At 42.4% G+C, this 17,028-nt stretch overlaps 1 protein-coding gene across 4 annotated transcripts in view; it reads right to left on the bottom strand.

The window, feature by feature from the left end:
- NRG3 (neuregulin 3) overlaps positions 1-17,028 on the bottom strand; it is a 953,370-nt gene that overhangs the window by 510,704 nt on the left and 425,638 nt on the right. The gene's annotated exons all lie outside the window — the stretch shown is intronic.

Below are 17,028 nucleotides of genomic sequence, written 5' to 3' on the forward strand. Positions count from 1 at the left end.
ATCTGCTTTCCTTAATTTCAGTTTTAACAAACATGTGGTGTGAGGGACTGAAACAAAGTCCCCTTCCATTTATCACTGCCAAATGTCATCAAACATCTGATCAACGTCTATTGTGACTGTCTGTGGAAACCAATGTCAGTTTCTATGAGGTTTTTTGTTTGTTTATTTTTGTTTTTCAGTTACAGCTGTAATTAGCTAATAGCCAAGCCAATTCCTCCTTCACTTTCTCCTTTTGTTATGTAATTAAAATGCAAATGTGCCAATTTCTAAAACAGAATCTCTCATGTGAAAATTTTTTCTGGCAATTATTTAACAGGATCAACTTATTGTCATTTTTTAGCATTATCTTAAACATATATTTTTAAATCATACTTACTTACATTTTTTTCAGTTAAGCTATAGGTCTAAATCTACTTCCCGAACACAAAACTAACCATATGTATGTGCTATCTACTAGACTCCATTATCACATGAGGACATTCTAGTTTCAGAGTTTTCAGCAACTAAAGTATTAGCACCAATCCCACATTCAAAGAAAAATATATTTAAAAAGTCAAAGATGGAGGTTCCAGTCAAGACAGTGGTGTAGGCAAACATGGTACTCGCTGCCTCCCACAACCACACCAAAATCACAACTAAAATTCAGGACAACCATCATCCAGAATCACTTGAAATCTAGCTGAACAGAAGTCCTACAACTAGGGAACTGAAGAAGAAACACACTGAGACTGGTAGGAGGTGTGGAGACTCAGGGAAGAATCACAGAACAACTGGTCCCACACCCACATAAGGTGGTTTAAAACCAGGAGGGATATCTCGGTGGTGGAGCTTCCCTGAGAAGCAATGCAATCCAGCCCCATACCAGGCCTCGCAGCCCAGGATTCCAGGGCTGGGAGGAGAAGTCCCCAAAACTTTGGGCTGTGAAAACCAGCAGGGATTGTGGCTGAGTGACAGGGAGGCTGCGGGAATCCCAAGCAGGTCCTCTTAAAGAGCCTGCTCAGGGACTCACTCAGACGCTCCAGCATTGGGCAGCAGCTTGAAAGGAATCTGGGACATTTGGGGAGGAACTAATTTGCCTGGAATCAGGGAGAGAGCTGGAGGGGCAGCTTACTCCCAGACAGAGGAGCTGGCAGAGACCATTGTTCCTTTGGCAAGCTCTCCCTCACAGAGCCAGCAGGCAGGCACCTTCTCTGAACCTCTATCAACCTAACTCACACCTTTGGCCCTGCCCTGGTGATTCCCAGAGACCCCGCCCCTCCCTACTTGCAGACTCATCCAAGCCATTTCCAGTGGCTTTTCTATGCAAGTGGCCTCTCTAGCCTCATGCTTAGGATTTTCCTAAAATCTCTCAAACAAGCAATAGCTGGCTTCAGCGTTCCCCGTACCTCTCAATAAGTGGCCCCAGGCCTGCCACTAGCGGCAGCCTGCATTGGTTCATAGCTTGGTCTCTCCAAGGCATTTCTGAGCCCAACACAAGTAGCACTCATCTGCAGATTGATTTGTAGCTAATTCTGGGTGGCCCTGGGAACAGGTAGTGGCTGACTTTGCACCCCCGGGAAGCTCCAGAGCCAGGGCACCTGGTGGTCAGCTTTGACCACGTCAAATTACAACCCTACCACCTCCATGAGTGACACACTCAAGGGGTGGACTTGGTGAGCACCAAAGTCTCACTGAAGCAAGTCCTGCTCCATAGGGTCATGGAGCACAGCAGCTCTTCTGCTGTAGTCACAGATGATCCTCGCCACTGGCTGGCTTGGGGGGCCAATCCCTCTTAGTAACACCAGTAGCAACGAGGCTCAACTATAATAGGACAGTGCACACAGCCCACACAGGGAAGCACCTGGAGTGCCCAGCTCAGGTGACTTGGGAGGCTGAGCCACTGGGCCCTACAGGACACCTACTACACAAAGCCACTCTACACAAAACACATCTAATCTACCAAGTCCAAGAGACACAGAAGATCTACCTAATACATAGAAACAAACACAGGGAAGCAGCCAAAATGCAGAGACAAAGAAACATGTCACAAATGGAAGAACAGGAGAAATCTCCAGGAGAAGAACTAAATGAAATGGAAGCAAGAAAACTACCAAGTTCAGAGTTCAAAACAATGGTTATAAAGGTGCTCAAGGAACTTACCTGGAACTTTAAGAAACTTAGTAAGAACTTCAAGAAACTTAGTTAGAAACATCAACAACATAAAAAAGGACCAGTAAAAAGTGAAGGATACACCAACTGAAATAAAGAATAATTTACAGGGAATCAACAGTAGAGTAGAGGTCACTGAGGATCAAATCAAGAATTTGGAATATAAGGAAGCAAAAAACACCCAACCAGAAGAGCAAAAAGAAGAAAGAATCCCGAAATATGAAGATTGTGTGAGGAGTCTCTGGGACAACTTGAAGCGGTTTGAATTCACATTATGGGGGTACTGGAAGGAGAAGAGAGGAATCAAGAAATTGAAAATCTATTTGAAAAAATAACGCCAGAAAACCTCCCTTACCTGGTGAAAGATATAGACATACAAGTCCAGGAAGTACAGAGAGCCCCAAATAAGATGAATCCAAAGAGGCCCACAGCAAAACACATCTAATTAAAATGCAAAAGGTTAAAGGCAAAGAGAGAATCTTAAAAGCAGCAAGGGGAAGGCAATTTGTTACCTACAAGGGAGCACCCATATGACTGTCAGCTGATTTCTCAACAGAAACTTTGCAGGCCAGAAGGGAGTGGCAAGTAATAGTCAAAGTGATGAAAAGCAAGAACCTACAACCAAGATTACTCTACCCAGCAAAGCTATCATTTAGAATTGAAGGTCAGATAAAAAGTTTCCCAGACAAGAAAAAGCTAAAGGAATTCACCAACACCAGACCAGTACTACATGAAATGTTGAAGAGTCTTCTACATTAATACCAACATTCAACAGTGCAGGTAATTGTACCTGCTTACTACCTGGAGGTCACAATAAGCCTGTTCCTGACTGCCATCCAAACTAAGTGGGCAGTGACTCTCCTAAAAGGAGAGGCATGTCCTTTCAACCTTTAATACTCCCCACGGGACCCCATTCCCATAGGAATAACTGAAAATTTCTCAGTAGAGCAAAAAAAGACATAGGCCATGTGGAATTTTGCCTGTTTAATCTCACATTCCTACACCTTAAAACACTAAATTTAATTTCTAACTATTATTTTATTTCCCCAAATGCCAGGAACTATCACACTGCTCTTTCTTCCTGGACCTTCTTTTTCTTTGCCAGAAGCCACCCAGAAATCCTTCAGAGCTCACACCATATCCTTCGTATCCTTCTAGCACCTTTCATCGCTGGCATCACTGCGTTTAATGCTGCAAGTAACCATTTGCTCCCATGTATTTGTTTCCTTCGTCTGTGAGTTCCTTGAGGCCAGACAGAGTTTGAGCCATAATCAGAAGTGGTGCTCAGCAAAAACATTTTCAATAAGTGTGATCGCTCTAACATCACTAATAGTTTAAATGCCACTATGAAAGATATGATCATTAAAGACATTACAATTGTATGAAAGTTAATGCACATCGTAAACAAAATATTAGAGATGATTTCACATTAATGTTATCATTTTGGTATACTCATTTTAACATTGATCAATATTGTAAAATAAACATTGCCTTCAGATTCAGACAGACACCCACTCATATACTACCCATATTCTGTGAGCAATGAAAAATCCACGTCTAACATCCTTTCTTGGGGACACAATAAGAACTTATTTTTTCCAGTTCAAAATAACTACCCATTAATACTTCATCACAAAATAAAGGCTCTGTAAAGAGACACATCTGTTTTCCAAGAGAAATCTACAGGGGAGATTTGTTGTTCAAGACAGTATGTGATAAATAGTTACACAGGATCAATCTCTCTTTCTATGGAAAATGTTTAAAACTCAAAAGCTCCAAGCACGGGACTCAGCATGACACACCACACAGTTGACTGGGACTCTGACTACTGAAGTATAGTAACTCATGATCAAGTTAGTCAAGCCTTCCTTTAAGTTCATATTATCCATTTATTGATATTCACTGATCATTCCTCTAAGAGGAGCTCTTCATTAACATGACCTACAGCATAAAAAGTGAGATCTTTCTTTTATAATCAGTGGTTTGAACAAGCTACAGGCTCCAAGAGCAATAGGATGGCAAAGCAATTACAATCAATTAGTTTCATCTGACAACTACTGTCTCCAGTGGTTACCTCCCATTCTACCAACTGCTCTCCCCATCACATCATCATCTATCAGAGGACTAGAGATCCAAGTAAAGCCTCTGCAAACATCCAAGTTGGGAGAGTATAGAGATTGTCAGGCATAACCTGTGCTCAGGGTTTCTATTTCCATGGCTTACAGAATCTCAAAATTAATTTAAAATGCATCTGCTTATCTTTCACAATAACTTGACTGAATTCAAAGAAAATATTATTAGTTTACTAACAACACAATAAAAAAGTAATGGCATGCAGTAATTTTTCTATAAGTAAACAGACTGTATTTACCAATAAATTTGAAATATTATAATTAACCTGTGCATTTCACCATGTGGTACCCAAATAACACTACTCAGCTAAAATCATAGACATTGGGGGCAAGGTAAATAAAACCCACTATGAGGTGAAATTTTCTACTTCTAAGGCAACATGACACATATACAGCTAGAAAGAGAAAAATTCCATAATAGAATCACTAGGCTGTTCTACTAACTCTAAGACCACCTACACACTTTTGTAAAATAAGTCAGAATACTGTATCTAAGTCATGGTTATTCTCTTACAACCAAACATAGCCCAACAAGGAGACAGTAATAATTTTGGATGACACCTTCCAATATTTGTATATCTGCCTATAATTGCATGCATGTCCATATTTGCTTAATACTTAACATATAAGATATACTATAAGCATATAAAAGAGAACATAAATAAAAAGTGAGGCAAAATAAAATATAAGGTGCAATTCTTTATTTTCTTCCTGGGCCCTCAGGTGACACTGTGTGCTCTAATACCTCAGCTGCCCATTTTGTTCCGAAGGGGAACCATAGGGCATTTGTGCAAATGAGATAATCGATAAGATCTAACTCCACACTGTGAAAGTCATGGCCTTAAACAACCTCAGGTGCCTTACAATCAGGTATGGAACTCTCATCTGTTAACTTATCCAATGTTTTTGGAACCTGTCTATAATTTTTAAAACTACATCATACTTATGAAAGTCTAATACGCTTAGCTGTCTATAATATATGGTAATATTTTCTCATGTATTTAAAATTCAAAATTCACCTTCTGTTTCTAGGAATGTAACTTAGTAAATGAAGTTGTTAGAGAGCCCTTTATTTTCTTAAAAAAGGTCATGGGTGAACATTGAGGTAGCTAAACCAGGAGAGGCCTAATATTCCCCATGAATTCCCATCTGTTTTTCAAGGCTCTCCCTTACTCTAGAATGTTTCCTTATTAGCCACCACTCTCTCCACATGTCAGTTCCTGAATCTAGAACTGGACCAGGAGTTGGGAGCAGAACAGGTCTTCAACTCCCTGATCCACCGTATCAGGGATGGCCTGTCCCAGAGGTGTGCACAGCAGATGCTTATGGAAAGGTGATCTTTTCATACATGAACATTTTCAAAAAGTTCCATATTGAAAAGTGTGCATGCTTTTGTTATCATCATAAAACAAAAATCTCTATTTTAAAAAATAATAACTGGGAAATGATTACGCATTTAGAGGTCAGGACACGAGAAAGCCCCAAAAGCAACTGTAAGAGAATTTTATGAGAGGAGCAAACAACAGCTCTACAGAAAATATACATGTATAGGGAAGATTTTCTAAACGAGAGAGCCTGGAAGGTAAAGGAATTTAGGCTTAAAATGAACAAAGATGATGCTAAGGAAGAGTCTTCCAAGCATAAGACCAAAGGTCAAGGTCGCCGGGCAAGGTGCTGCTGGCATGGGGAATAGTGCCCATGCACTTGGGACCACTGGAGCTGTGCAATTATCCAGACCGCTCATCTGGCACTAGTTATGTGTCGAGTTAAATGTATTTTCTTACATTTTTATGGACTTTGGTCTCTACCTCCAGGGAGGTCAGGCAGAGTGCTTTGCTTTTAAGTTTTCTATTTTTCCACATCGTGTAGCATACAGAGTAAGCAATCAGTACAGTAATTAAACACACAGTGGGAGGTGGTGGTGCTTAATTCACTAAAGGCAAAATGGGATGGAATGTAAGGCTGGAAGACAGAAGTCCCTGCAGATTTTGCAATGAAAGTTAATTTATTAATGAATTAAAACAATGACTGGTTTTCCCCTTAAGTACTGAGTGGAACCTGAAGATTACCATTGAGGTTTTCTATGTTTCCAGCACAATGCCGCACGCAGCGGGAGCACAGATTTTGTTGCAGGAACAAGAGTGCTAAATGGGCTATTACAGACAATAACCACAGTAGATAGTCGAAGAAAGAGGGAGCTTAATTTGGGCTACGGTTATCTCAGAAGGCGTCCCAAAGGGTAGGCCTTGGAGCTAGGTGTTGAATGGCAATGGTTTAATTGGCGCAGGAAAAGGAGTTCCAGCCATGAAGAAGGGACACCTGAGGAGGGAAACTGATGCCGCCCAGCGTAGGCCCTAAACACACTCTTCTTCCCCTCTGGGTCCAGGACATGACAATTCTCCAAGAAAAGTTAGGAATCTGGCCATGCAGTCCAAAGGCTTTCAGGATTAGAAAAATGCCTTTACAGGCGAGAAGCCATTTAAATAAGGTCCTTGACTCCAGCGTTGTTGTCTCTGAGAGCAGTGCAAATAAAACCTGCTGCCTTACATTACAAATCCCCCTGGAATCTGCCACTTAGTGGCACCCAGGAAGGAGCACTGGCATGAGCCTGAGCCTGAAAATATTTAATGGTCAAGGAAAGCTGCAAGAAGAATGCCAGTCGTGTTTGTTAAGGAAACAAACCATTTCTCAGCCTGCAAGCGGCACAGATAGCTTCGTCCCCGCTGCCAGAGATCAGATGCTTGTTCACTTTGCCGGCATGGGAGAAATGGGGAGTGCTGGGCGAGAAATTTAAAGTTCAATTGAGTCGTGGGGCTGCTGTGAGGACTGACAGTTCCTTGTGTGTCCCAGAGCTACCAATTCTCACCGCAAATATAAAAAGGACCCTTGTTAAATTTGCATGACCTACCTGCCACCTTCCAGTTTGAAATCTTGCTTTTAAAAACTCTGCCTCAGCTTAAACAAACCTTCACAGGACAGAGCTTGCTCAGTGGAATTGCATTTCTTTGGGACCTGCAGAGTTTATTAATGCTGAGTATATTTCCTTCTATCTGCAAGCGCACACAGGCCACTACAGACTCCTTGGCTTGGGGGAGGCTCCATGCTCTATGCCTCACAGACACCGCCCTGCTCCCCATATCACTCTACTGAAATACTTCAATCTATGCCACTATCTCTAAATCCAGTGGACATTTAAATATTTTCCCCATCTTGTTGGATTCTCAGAAGAATCTGATACTCAGCCACTCCTGCCTTCCTGAAAAACCTTTCACTGACTCTGATGTTATCACATGGTCTTGAATCTCCCCTTGCTTCTTGGTTTTTGTCACCTCAGCCCATCTAATTTACACATAAAAGCCAGATTAAATAAAGACTGGCCTTCAAATAACTCCTAACCTACTCTCAGCACTGTGCTAAGCTTTTCCTTTAGCTATACCTGGCCTTAAAATAACACTGAATTTATGCTATTATTTATGTTGTTATGTATATCTTACAAATGGAGAAACTGAGTCTCACAGATTTACATCACAGGCACAAGATCCCATGGCACTTAGCTTGTAGCTTGCTCCACTTTTCTGTCTTTCCCAGGCCACATTTTCATTGCTTTTTTTTTTTTTTTTTTTATCACTTTTACTTATTCCCCAGCTGAGCGCTACTCTAGATGTGGTCCTCGGACTAGCAGGATCAGTATCACCTGGGGGTGCAGGAGGAGTGACACTCAAGAGCCACATCACAAACCTGCTGCAGCAGAAGCAGGATGTGGGCGGTCGGAACTCTCCAGGTAGTTTTCCTGGATGGTCAACTCTGAGAACTAGCTGCCTTGGGTGATCCTGTCTGCTCTCATCTACACACCAATAACTCCCAATTATGCCTCCAGCTAAAAGGTTTCCCTAAACTCTAGTCTGCCTACCTCTCCCTTCCTCTGGTTATCCCAAAGGGACCTAAAAATTAACTCGGAGGAAGCTGAACTTACTTCAGGATTCTGTCTCAACTAACCCGACATCACTGATCCCTTACAGGAGCCTGGTAGCCACCCTTCTCCTCACCCTGCATGTGCAATCCCCAAATATTGGTGATTCTACTTCCTAAATGTGCCTTGAATCTACCACACACTCTCACAGTAATCTACAGATTTCACCCAAAGCACATATTAGGAGACGGCGAAACATTCTAGGGAATTATCTATATTCCCACTGGACAATTTTGCTCCTTACAAATTCCTTCAGGTTGAATGCCAAGTTCAGGGCTCTTCTCATGGGCCCTTTGCCCATTTAGGCCAAGGCCCAACTCTTTGTCTTTCATTCCTATAAGAACAGACAATTTCACTACTACTCATAGTCTTGAGCCACAGATGACACTGAGGCCTGGGAAGTCCAGGCTTTGAGCTAATTTATCAAAGTCTAACAGAAATGAGTCCCGCCCCAGGGGACATTCTTAGATTCTCTACTGGAAATTATAACTCATTATTTTCATCTGTTTGCCCCACAGACCATAGGCTTCTGGGAGTTAGGAACATAATTCTTATTTGTTTGTTGTGTGTGTGTGTGTGTGTGGTGTTGCTAGTAGTTATTCAGCTGCCCAATAGTTATTCAACAAGTATATATTGAATGAATATCTGCTACAGACCCAATATCTGTATCCCCCCGCCCCCCATTCCTGTTAAATCCTAACACCCAAGGTGGTAGTATTAGGAGGTGGGGCATTTGGGGGATAATTAGATCACCAGGGTGAAGCCTTCATGTAAGGGATTAGTGCTCCTGTAAAAGAGACCCCAGGGAGCCCCCTCACCCCTCCCACCACATGAGGACACAGCAGGAAGACAGCTGTGTCTATGAACCAAGAAATGGGCTCTCATCAGACACCAAGTCTGCTGGAGCTTTGATCTTGAACTTTCAGCCTCCAGAACTGTAGGCATTTATTTACATTTTTGATAAGCCACCCAGGCTACGGCATTTTGTTATAGCAGCCAGCATGGAAGAAATATCCTCACATCAACCCTTTGATCTGTTAGAGATGAGGTTGTGTGGTGAAGGCCTGGGGTTGGGTGGGAGCCGAAGGGGGGCAAGGAGGGGAAAAAAGGGGACACCCGTAATACTCTCAAAATAAAGATAAATAAAAAAAATAATAAAATCTCCAGAGAGACTTCATTCTCCCTAGTAAGACAGCCTGACTGAGGTATTGAATTGTGAGTTGATCACCCCAGGCTGAGTTAGCCTTTAGGAGAGCCGGGCACACTACAGTGAATGAGTAGCTTAAACACCCAGGACACAAGAGGACTACAGGAGGAGCTCACACAAGCAGCAGTCAGTCACTCGCACTGGCCAGAAGAGGAGGACACCTAGACAGCTTCTTATGGTCACAGAGTGGCCTTACCTCTGGTTCCAAGCAAAGTCAAGAGGAGCCAGGTGGAGCGTTGCATGCGCTCATTTAGGAACATCACAGCCCGGCTGCCGGCAGGACTATTGCCCACGTTTCCAGACGTTGCCTTACTTACACCTGAGCAGCAGCATGTGCACAGCAATCCCAATACCATCGGGCAAGGAAAGGGCCCTGTGTCGGTCGGTGACTGGCCGGTGTTGATTTCCGAGAGGAAGGAGAATGCTGAGGCCGTGTCCCGCAGCCTTTTGAGCTTCTCTGGCAGAGACCTCAGCTCACAGACCTCAGGTCTAGGCCTGTCTCCAAGTCAGATCCATTGGGGTTTTCATGAGATGCCCCTTTCGGCCTGAGTTACACAGCTCTCCTTCCCAAACCATGCCCCTAAGAAACCCTTTCATGGGATTTGATTTCTCACGCAATAATGTCTTTCATGACAGGATGGCTGTCCATGACGAGACAGTGGTTCATTCTGTGTCATCTGCATTTCCCAGACGCACCCTGCGTGACCTGGAGGGGTGAACGTGCCTTGCACATGCTGCAACAGCCTCCCATCTGGTCTTTCTGTGCCCAAGGACAGCCTTCTGCTCAGTCAACAGGTGACACGCCCACCTTGACAGCACACCTGAGCTCTGTTCATCTGTGCCTAGAACTCCACTCTGTCCTCATTACACAAGATTAGCAAATGCTGCCTGGCTTGCCCAGCAATTCCCCGCACTATCCCCACACTAATCCCGAACGATAGACTGAGCGCGGGCTGAGCACAGAAGTTCCTTCGCTCCCACATCTCCCTCTCACATCCCCGTGCTCCACAAGGCCGCAACACATCAGGCCCCTTTAAGACTTTGTGACTTTATGTATCATTTTCTATGCACAGCCGGTGTGTCTCTAGCAAAACATTTCTAATTGCTTAAGACCTAATTAAAATGTGAGCTCTTATTGAAGTCTTTCCCAAATCCTCAGTTGGAAGTAGCTGTCAGGATGTGGAACTCCAGCATCACTTCCTTCCTGCCTTTGATACTATGACAATCAGCCTGAATAGCAATTTAACTCTTTACACATCTGTTCCCCACACTTCTCCCAAACTAGATGATGAGTTCCTGGGGACCTGGCAAGGCCATCTCTATGTCTCCATAATTCACCTCAAGATATAACACAGGGTACATGCTTCGTGTATGCTTTCCGAGTAAGTATTATAATGCTTACCACAGTGGTGATTAAATCAATAGCGAGGCACACACACAGCCTCAGCATGATCAGGTAACATCACCTGCTAGCTCCATATCGGTAAAGTTTTTGGCGATAAATGAAACATATATATGCTTATGTGACTGTATTTGAGGCTGGCTGCTAAAATAGGTATTATTTTTTTATGTTCATGGGCTTCAAATGAAAAAGAGACAGCTTAATGTTTTTGATCCACAGTTATATGTTTATTTACTCAAGAAATTTCTCTCAGATTCAAATTTCTTGCCTGTCAAGTATGTGCAGAGTTGATATTATAAATATTTAATAAGTGGTACGGAAATGATGGGACTAATCAGAATAAACCTGTTCATAGCTAGAGGGGGTCCTGGAGGCCCCCTGTGGGGCCAGGGGTTAACTCTCCTTTCTGGATTAATGCTGATGAAGTTTGGGAACATGGTCAGGGCATCCTGGGAGGTGTGGAGAAACCCCACTCAGGGGGATTTGAGCAGTGGTTATTTACCAGCTACAATCAAAACTCTGCGATATTTTAACAGTGAATATAATTAATGAAGCACACCATGATATGTCAGACTTTCTCATGGTCTAAATCTATCTTCAGCTGCTTCAGCTGCAACCATTCAAACCAGAAAACCTTAGGATAATAGAAACCCTCCCTAGAAGTTAGCATGTAAGAATGATGTTTGAAATAAAGCCATTCATCAGATATAAAGATCTTCATTTTTCAGAAGAGAAACCGAAGCACAGAGGGATCATTCCATATTCTTGGATTTCACAGCTAGTTAATGGAAAGTCAGGGACGCAAACCAGAGAAGCAGAGCTCCAGAGCGGTCATACTTCATCCCTGCATACTCTGCAGTTCCGCCCGCACTGGCCCTTGCACTCCTTTAAAGCGTTTGTATTTAAGTCTCTCCCTGCCCAACTCTATTAGTCCTTCCATTATGAGTAAATGTGAGAGTCGTCAGGAAGCCACTATTTTTCAGTAATCCCTTCCCCCCAACACCCATCTTCCTGGGCACATCCTGAAACACTGAGGAGGTCCTGGGGAGTGGGAAATGGGTGCAAAAACTGAAATACAGTTCTTGACACTGGGAATTTCTACAGCTGTGTCTTTCAAATTTCCTTTTCATGCTCTTACAGCTTTGAAATAATGTCTAAACATTGACACAATTCTCAAATTCCTTCATAAAGACGAATATCACTCACTTATGTAAAATCCTATTTTCCCCTTAATATCCTTAGCTCTTCTTTGAATACCCCACTTGCATGTTCAGAAATCCAAGAACCTCATTCTCCATGTGGGGCATGAAGGGGGCACAGGCATTGCAGCTACGTGGGCCTTGGTTTGAACCCTTGCTGATGCGTCTGAGAATGCGCGGGCAAGCGTCATGGTAGAAGCAGAAAAATGTTCTAGGCGAGTTCAAGGAGGGGGCAGCTTTGTCAGCAGTGGCTTGATGGCTCCCAATTCATTTCTTTGTAAGAAGGGCTTGGAGAGGGTTGAGGTGGCAACAGACTTATCTTAATGTTGTCTTTCCATAGGAAACATGTTTTTATTTCTGTTGTATGATTAATTGGGATTCTTTGAGAGACTGAGATTAACCACCATTCTGCTCTCTAAGAGTTGGGCTTTTTTAGATACCACATGTGACAAAATACAGTATTTGTCTTTCTCTGACTGACTTCATTCACGTAGCACAGTGCCCTCAATGCCGACACCTACCCCTAACCACCACTCCAATCCCTTGGTATCTTGTCTATAAATCTTGGTATGAGAAAAAAGTCAATCAAGCGAAGTTCCCGAAGAAACTGTCAAAGAGACCTTAGGGAGTACTAACTCCAGCGGGCTGTAAAAATTATGAAAATCATATTAAAGTACTATAGAAGACTAACAGATAATTGTTCAAGTAAAGGACTATGTCTTTAAGCTGTCTTGTATCTCCAGCCCCTACTCTAGGCTAGCATAGTGCCAGATGCACAGGAGAAGATAAAGAAACGCCAGATCATTCAAATGCATGGCAAAGAGAGCTTCACACAAAGAGAGGAGGAAATGTACACATGCAACCAGTGTCAGGACCAAGAAGACATGAAGGGCCATCAGAAATACACCGAAAGTCGAAAGAGCCCTTGGAAACTTAAGGGACTTGAACTTCAACATTTCCAAACAAAGACAAAAAAAGACAAAATATTGCTTACTAAAATTACAGAAAATCAATAATGTAGCTTTAACCTCTAAAATGCCACATTTATTCAAAACAGACAATTTTTCCATTCACTAAGTCATTTATCATTTTGACAACTTTCAGGTCTTAGGGATATGCAATCAGGTTATAAAACAATTCCATCATTCCCCAAATCTCCTCACATAAAGAAAACTATGCATCATTCATTTCTCTTCTTTAAAAACTGTTATTCTGTACACCCCTGTTCATGTCTTAGTAACACTGTGGGAGTCCTTCCAAGCAAAAGTGTGGACGGCCTGTTGCTATGTCCGACACTGGGACTCTGCTTTAGCCTCAGTCTGTGGAATTATATGATGTACCTAAGCCAAAAGATCTAACCTAATGCCTTGTATTTACCTTTGCAAATCTGGGTTTGCATTCTAACTTTGCTACTTACTGGCATTTGGAACATGAGTACATTGAATATGTGAAAATGCATAATTCACAAAGTTTCATGAAGCCTAAAATGAGGCAATGGCTGGTAGTGGGTCTTATACGGCGCTAGACACCAAGCACTTCTTTCCCTTTCACCAAGTGAGCTAACACAGCTAATTACTCATCAACTTAATATCCAATTCTGCAATTTCTCTGTATGATGCCAATTAAAGCCATTTATTTATTTAACTATGTATCATGCAGGGCTTACTCTAAGACTGTAGAGTGCTGTGCTAATATTCCTGGGGTAGAAGTGAGCAACTCATGAGCTCGTGAGGGATGCAAGGGGCCGCGTCCCGGGAACAAGCCTGTGAGACTGTCAGGTGCCTGGGCCACCTGCTAAGCGCTGGGCAGAGCACAGGAGCCGCCCATGTCCTCCCAACACCCAGAGCTGGCTGCACTCTTAGCAGTTGTTCGGACACTGGATATGGTTACAGAATTTCAAATATAAAGATGTGCCTTACAGGGCAGCTCAAGGGGTTCCCATTTGATGCTAAATAGCTGGAGCGATCAAGAGTGGGATGCCCCTACCAATCACCAGAAATGCGATGTTGTCACAAGGTCACAGCCTGCAACTCTACTACCGCATTCATCTCAGCAAAGGAACTGAGACTTTTTTGTAATACTCCTCAATCTTTTTTGTTTATGTTTTAATCTTTTGGGAGAGAAGAGAGATACTTATGTTCCACTCAGTCATGGTTGTCTTACTCATCTGTGAAAATGCAGAAAGCAGATGAATGTTTAGAATACACATGGCACAAGGTCAAGGCCTATGGGGTTTGCTGGACTCGGCTCAGTCACATCCACCTGCATTTCAGCATGTTCTGAATGCTTCTATTTATAAAATGTTATAGTAGTACTTATTATTCATTTTTATAAGAGTTTAAAGGGCCAATGTGTTATTGGCTTCTAGTAAATATTAATTTTATGTAAACATATTTTCTCCTTAAAAACTTTCCATTCCTTTAGAAATTTCTCCAAAGAAACACACACACACACACATCCAATATAAAGATGTTCATTAGTCATTATGGAAATGAAAATCTTCACTACCCCTGCACATCAACTAGCATGGACCATAACAAGTGCTGACAAAAAGAATGTAGAGAAACTGGAAACATCATCCCTGCCAGTGGGAAAAAAACCCCAAACCACAAAAAACAAAAAGATGATGCAGCTGCTTATAGAACAGTCTGGCAGTTCCTCAAAATGTTCAACAGAGCCCTGGCCAGTTTGTCTCAGTGGTTAGAGCATCGCCCCGTGGACCAAAGGGTCCAGGGTTCGATTCTGGCCAAGCATGTACCTCGGTTGCAGGCTTGGCCTCGGTGGAGGCACAAGTGGGAGGCACAAGTGGGAGGCAACCACTCGATGTGTCTCTCTCACATTGATGTTTCTCTCTCTGTCTCTCCCCCCTCCACTCTCTCTGAAAATGCAGTGGAAAAAAATATATCTTTGGGTGAGATTAAAAAAAAAAAAATGTTCGAGTCATCACATATACCAGCAGTTCCTCTCCTGGGTGTATCAAGGAGAAAACAGAGAACAAATGTTCAGGCAAAACAGATGCTCATACTTGGACATGAATGTTCCTAAAAGCATTGTTCAAAGCCAAAAAACAGGGAAGCATCACGTGCTGGGTGGGTAAAAACATGGTATATCCAGACAATGGGATATTAGTCACCAATAAAAGTAATAAAGAACCCACGGACATGCTACAGCAGAAGGAACCTTGAACGTGTTATGGTGAGTGAAAGAAGCCAGACATAGGGTGCTGTAAGATTCCATTTATATGAATGTCTAGAACAGCCAAATCCACAGAGAGGTAACGTAGATCAGTGGTGGCCAGAGGGTAGGAAGCATCGAAACTTTCCCGTCTTTCATCCTTGGTTTTCTACATACTTTTATATTTTCACTTCATTAACAGGTTAAAGGAGACACAAATGGTTCAGTATTTTAGATTCTGCATAAAATTCACAGTAGATTTCATGCTATGCCATTGAAAGGGAGGGTACACACATTTAAACTATTTGAGAAAAAGGCAGGAAAGCCCATCATGTATTTCCCCAAATCTCCTTGCACTATTGACTAAACTTTACTCCCAGAGCTCTGTTTCAGAGCAAATATTGTTTTGAGAAAATTGGTCCATGCTCTGTGCCTGTTGGAAAGCAATTAAAGCTAAAATTAAATAGCTATAATCATGTGTTCATTCCCGACCCTTATCTCTCCATTTGCAGAAAGAGCTGCTATGTATTAAAGTGTCAATAATGTAAGTATTAGAGAAAATGGTGGTATTTGAAAGAAGTACGGAGACAATTTGGAATTTTTAACAGAAATTCTAATTGAGGTACAGATAAGAGGCTAGCAATCCTCGAAACGCTGCTTCTCTAATGGTGAAAGTCCTCAGGCCCCCTTGCCCTTGCCCTTACCCTGATGTAAGCTGTTTCCCTTTCAGCACTACAAATGGGAACAGACCACCCTCTGACACCTGGAGTGTGGCAAAGGGAGAAGAGTCTCTCCTGCGCACACCGGGATGCATGTCACCTCTGCTCTTCCTTTGTATGACTTTTTCTTGTACCCACCTACAAACATCCACATTTACATTCCCTTTTACCCATCCTAGCTGTGAGCCTTAACCAAAAATTAGACTTCATTCCTATAGAACAGGGTCAGGACTCTGTGGTCCATAGTCTCATTTTGAATAGCAACTTGTTTTGTAAATAAATTAGACTTGAGCACAGCTAAGTTCATTCCTTTGTGCATTGTCTGTGCCTGCTTTTGAGCTCACAGAGATCACATGGCCCACAGAGCCTAAAATATTTACTATCTGGCCCTTGACAGAAATTTAGCCAACTCCTGAGATAAAAGATTAGGGATGGTGGCATGTTTATAAATTATATATTTGCTGTATTTGAACTATTAGACATGTCTGACTTTGACTTAAGTGCTTCAGTATTACATATTTCAAATAAATAAATATACATATGCAGGACAGCCCTAGTCAGACACGAAGCAGTAGTTTTGGAGTAAGACAGACGAAGACAGATGTACATTTGATCCCAGTTATGATACTTAAGTAACTGTATGATCTTGGATAGGTAACTTCTTTAACCCTCAGTTTCCTTGTCTGTAAAATGGGGATAATTAGATTGCCCAACCGTGAAAATTAGAGGGTTTTGGCTGACAGTACAAAAACTCAACTCAAAATGGCTTCAATCACAAGGGAAATGGCATTGTGTCACTTAACAAGGGATGGTTGCTGGGCTGTCAAATTTGGTGGCCTAATGGATCATCAAGGACCGAGGATTCATTCTGCTCAGTGCTCAATGGCTTTCTCCTTAGGCAAGGTCCCTCCTCACAGGGGACCGGCAGGATTTTAGGACTCACATCCAGACATAGTCTTGAATCACATGACTTCACCAGAGACTGGACTGATTATTAGAACAGAACTGAAATTCAGTTAGACGGGGAAGCCATGAAGAATGAAATGTGAGTAGGCAGCCAACAGCTAAGTTTTTAAG

This window comes from Miniopterus natalensis, chromosome 14 (genome assembly GCF_054644295.1).
Source record: "Miniopterus natalensis isolate mMinNat1 chromosome 14, mMinNat1.hap1, whole genome shotgun sequence".
Classification (NCBI taxonomy): Eukaryota; Metazoa; Chordata; class Mammalia; order Chiroptera; family Miniopteridae; genus Miniopterus; species Miniopterus natalensis.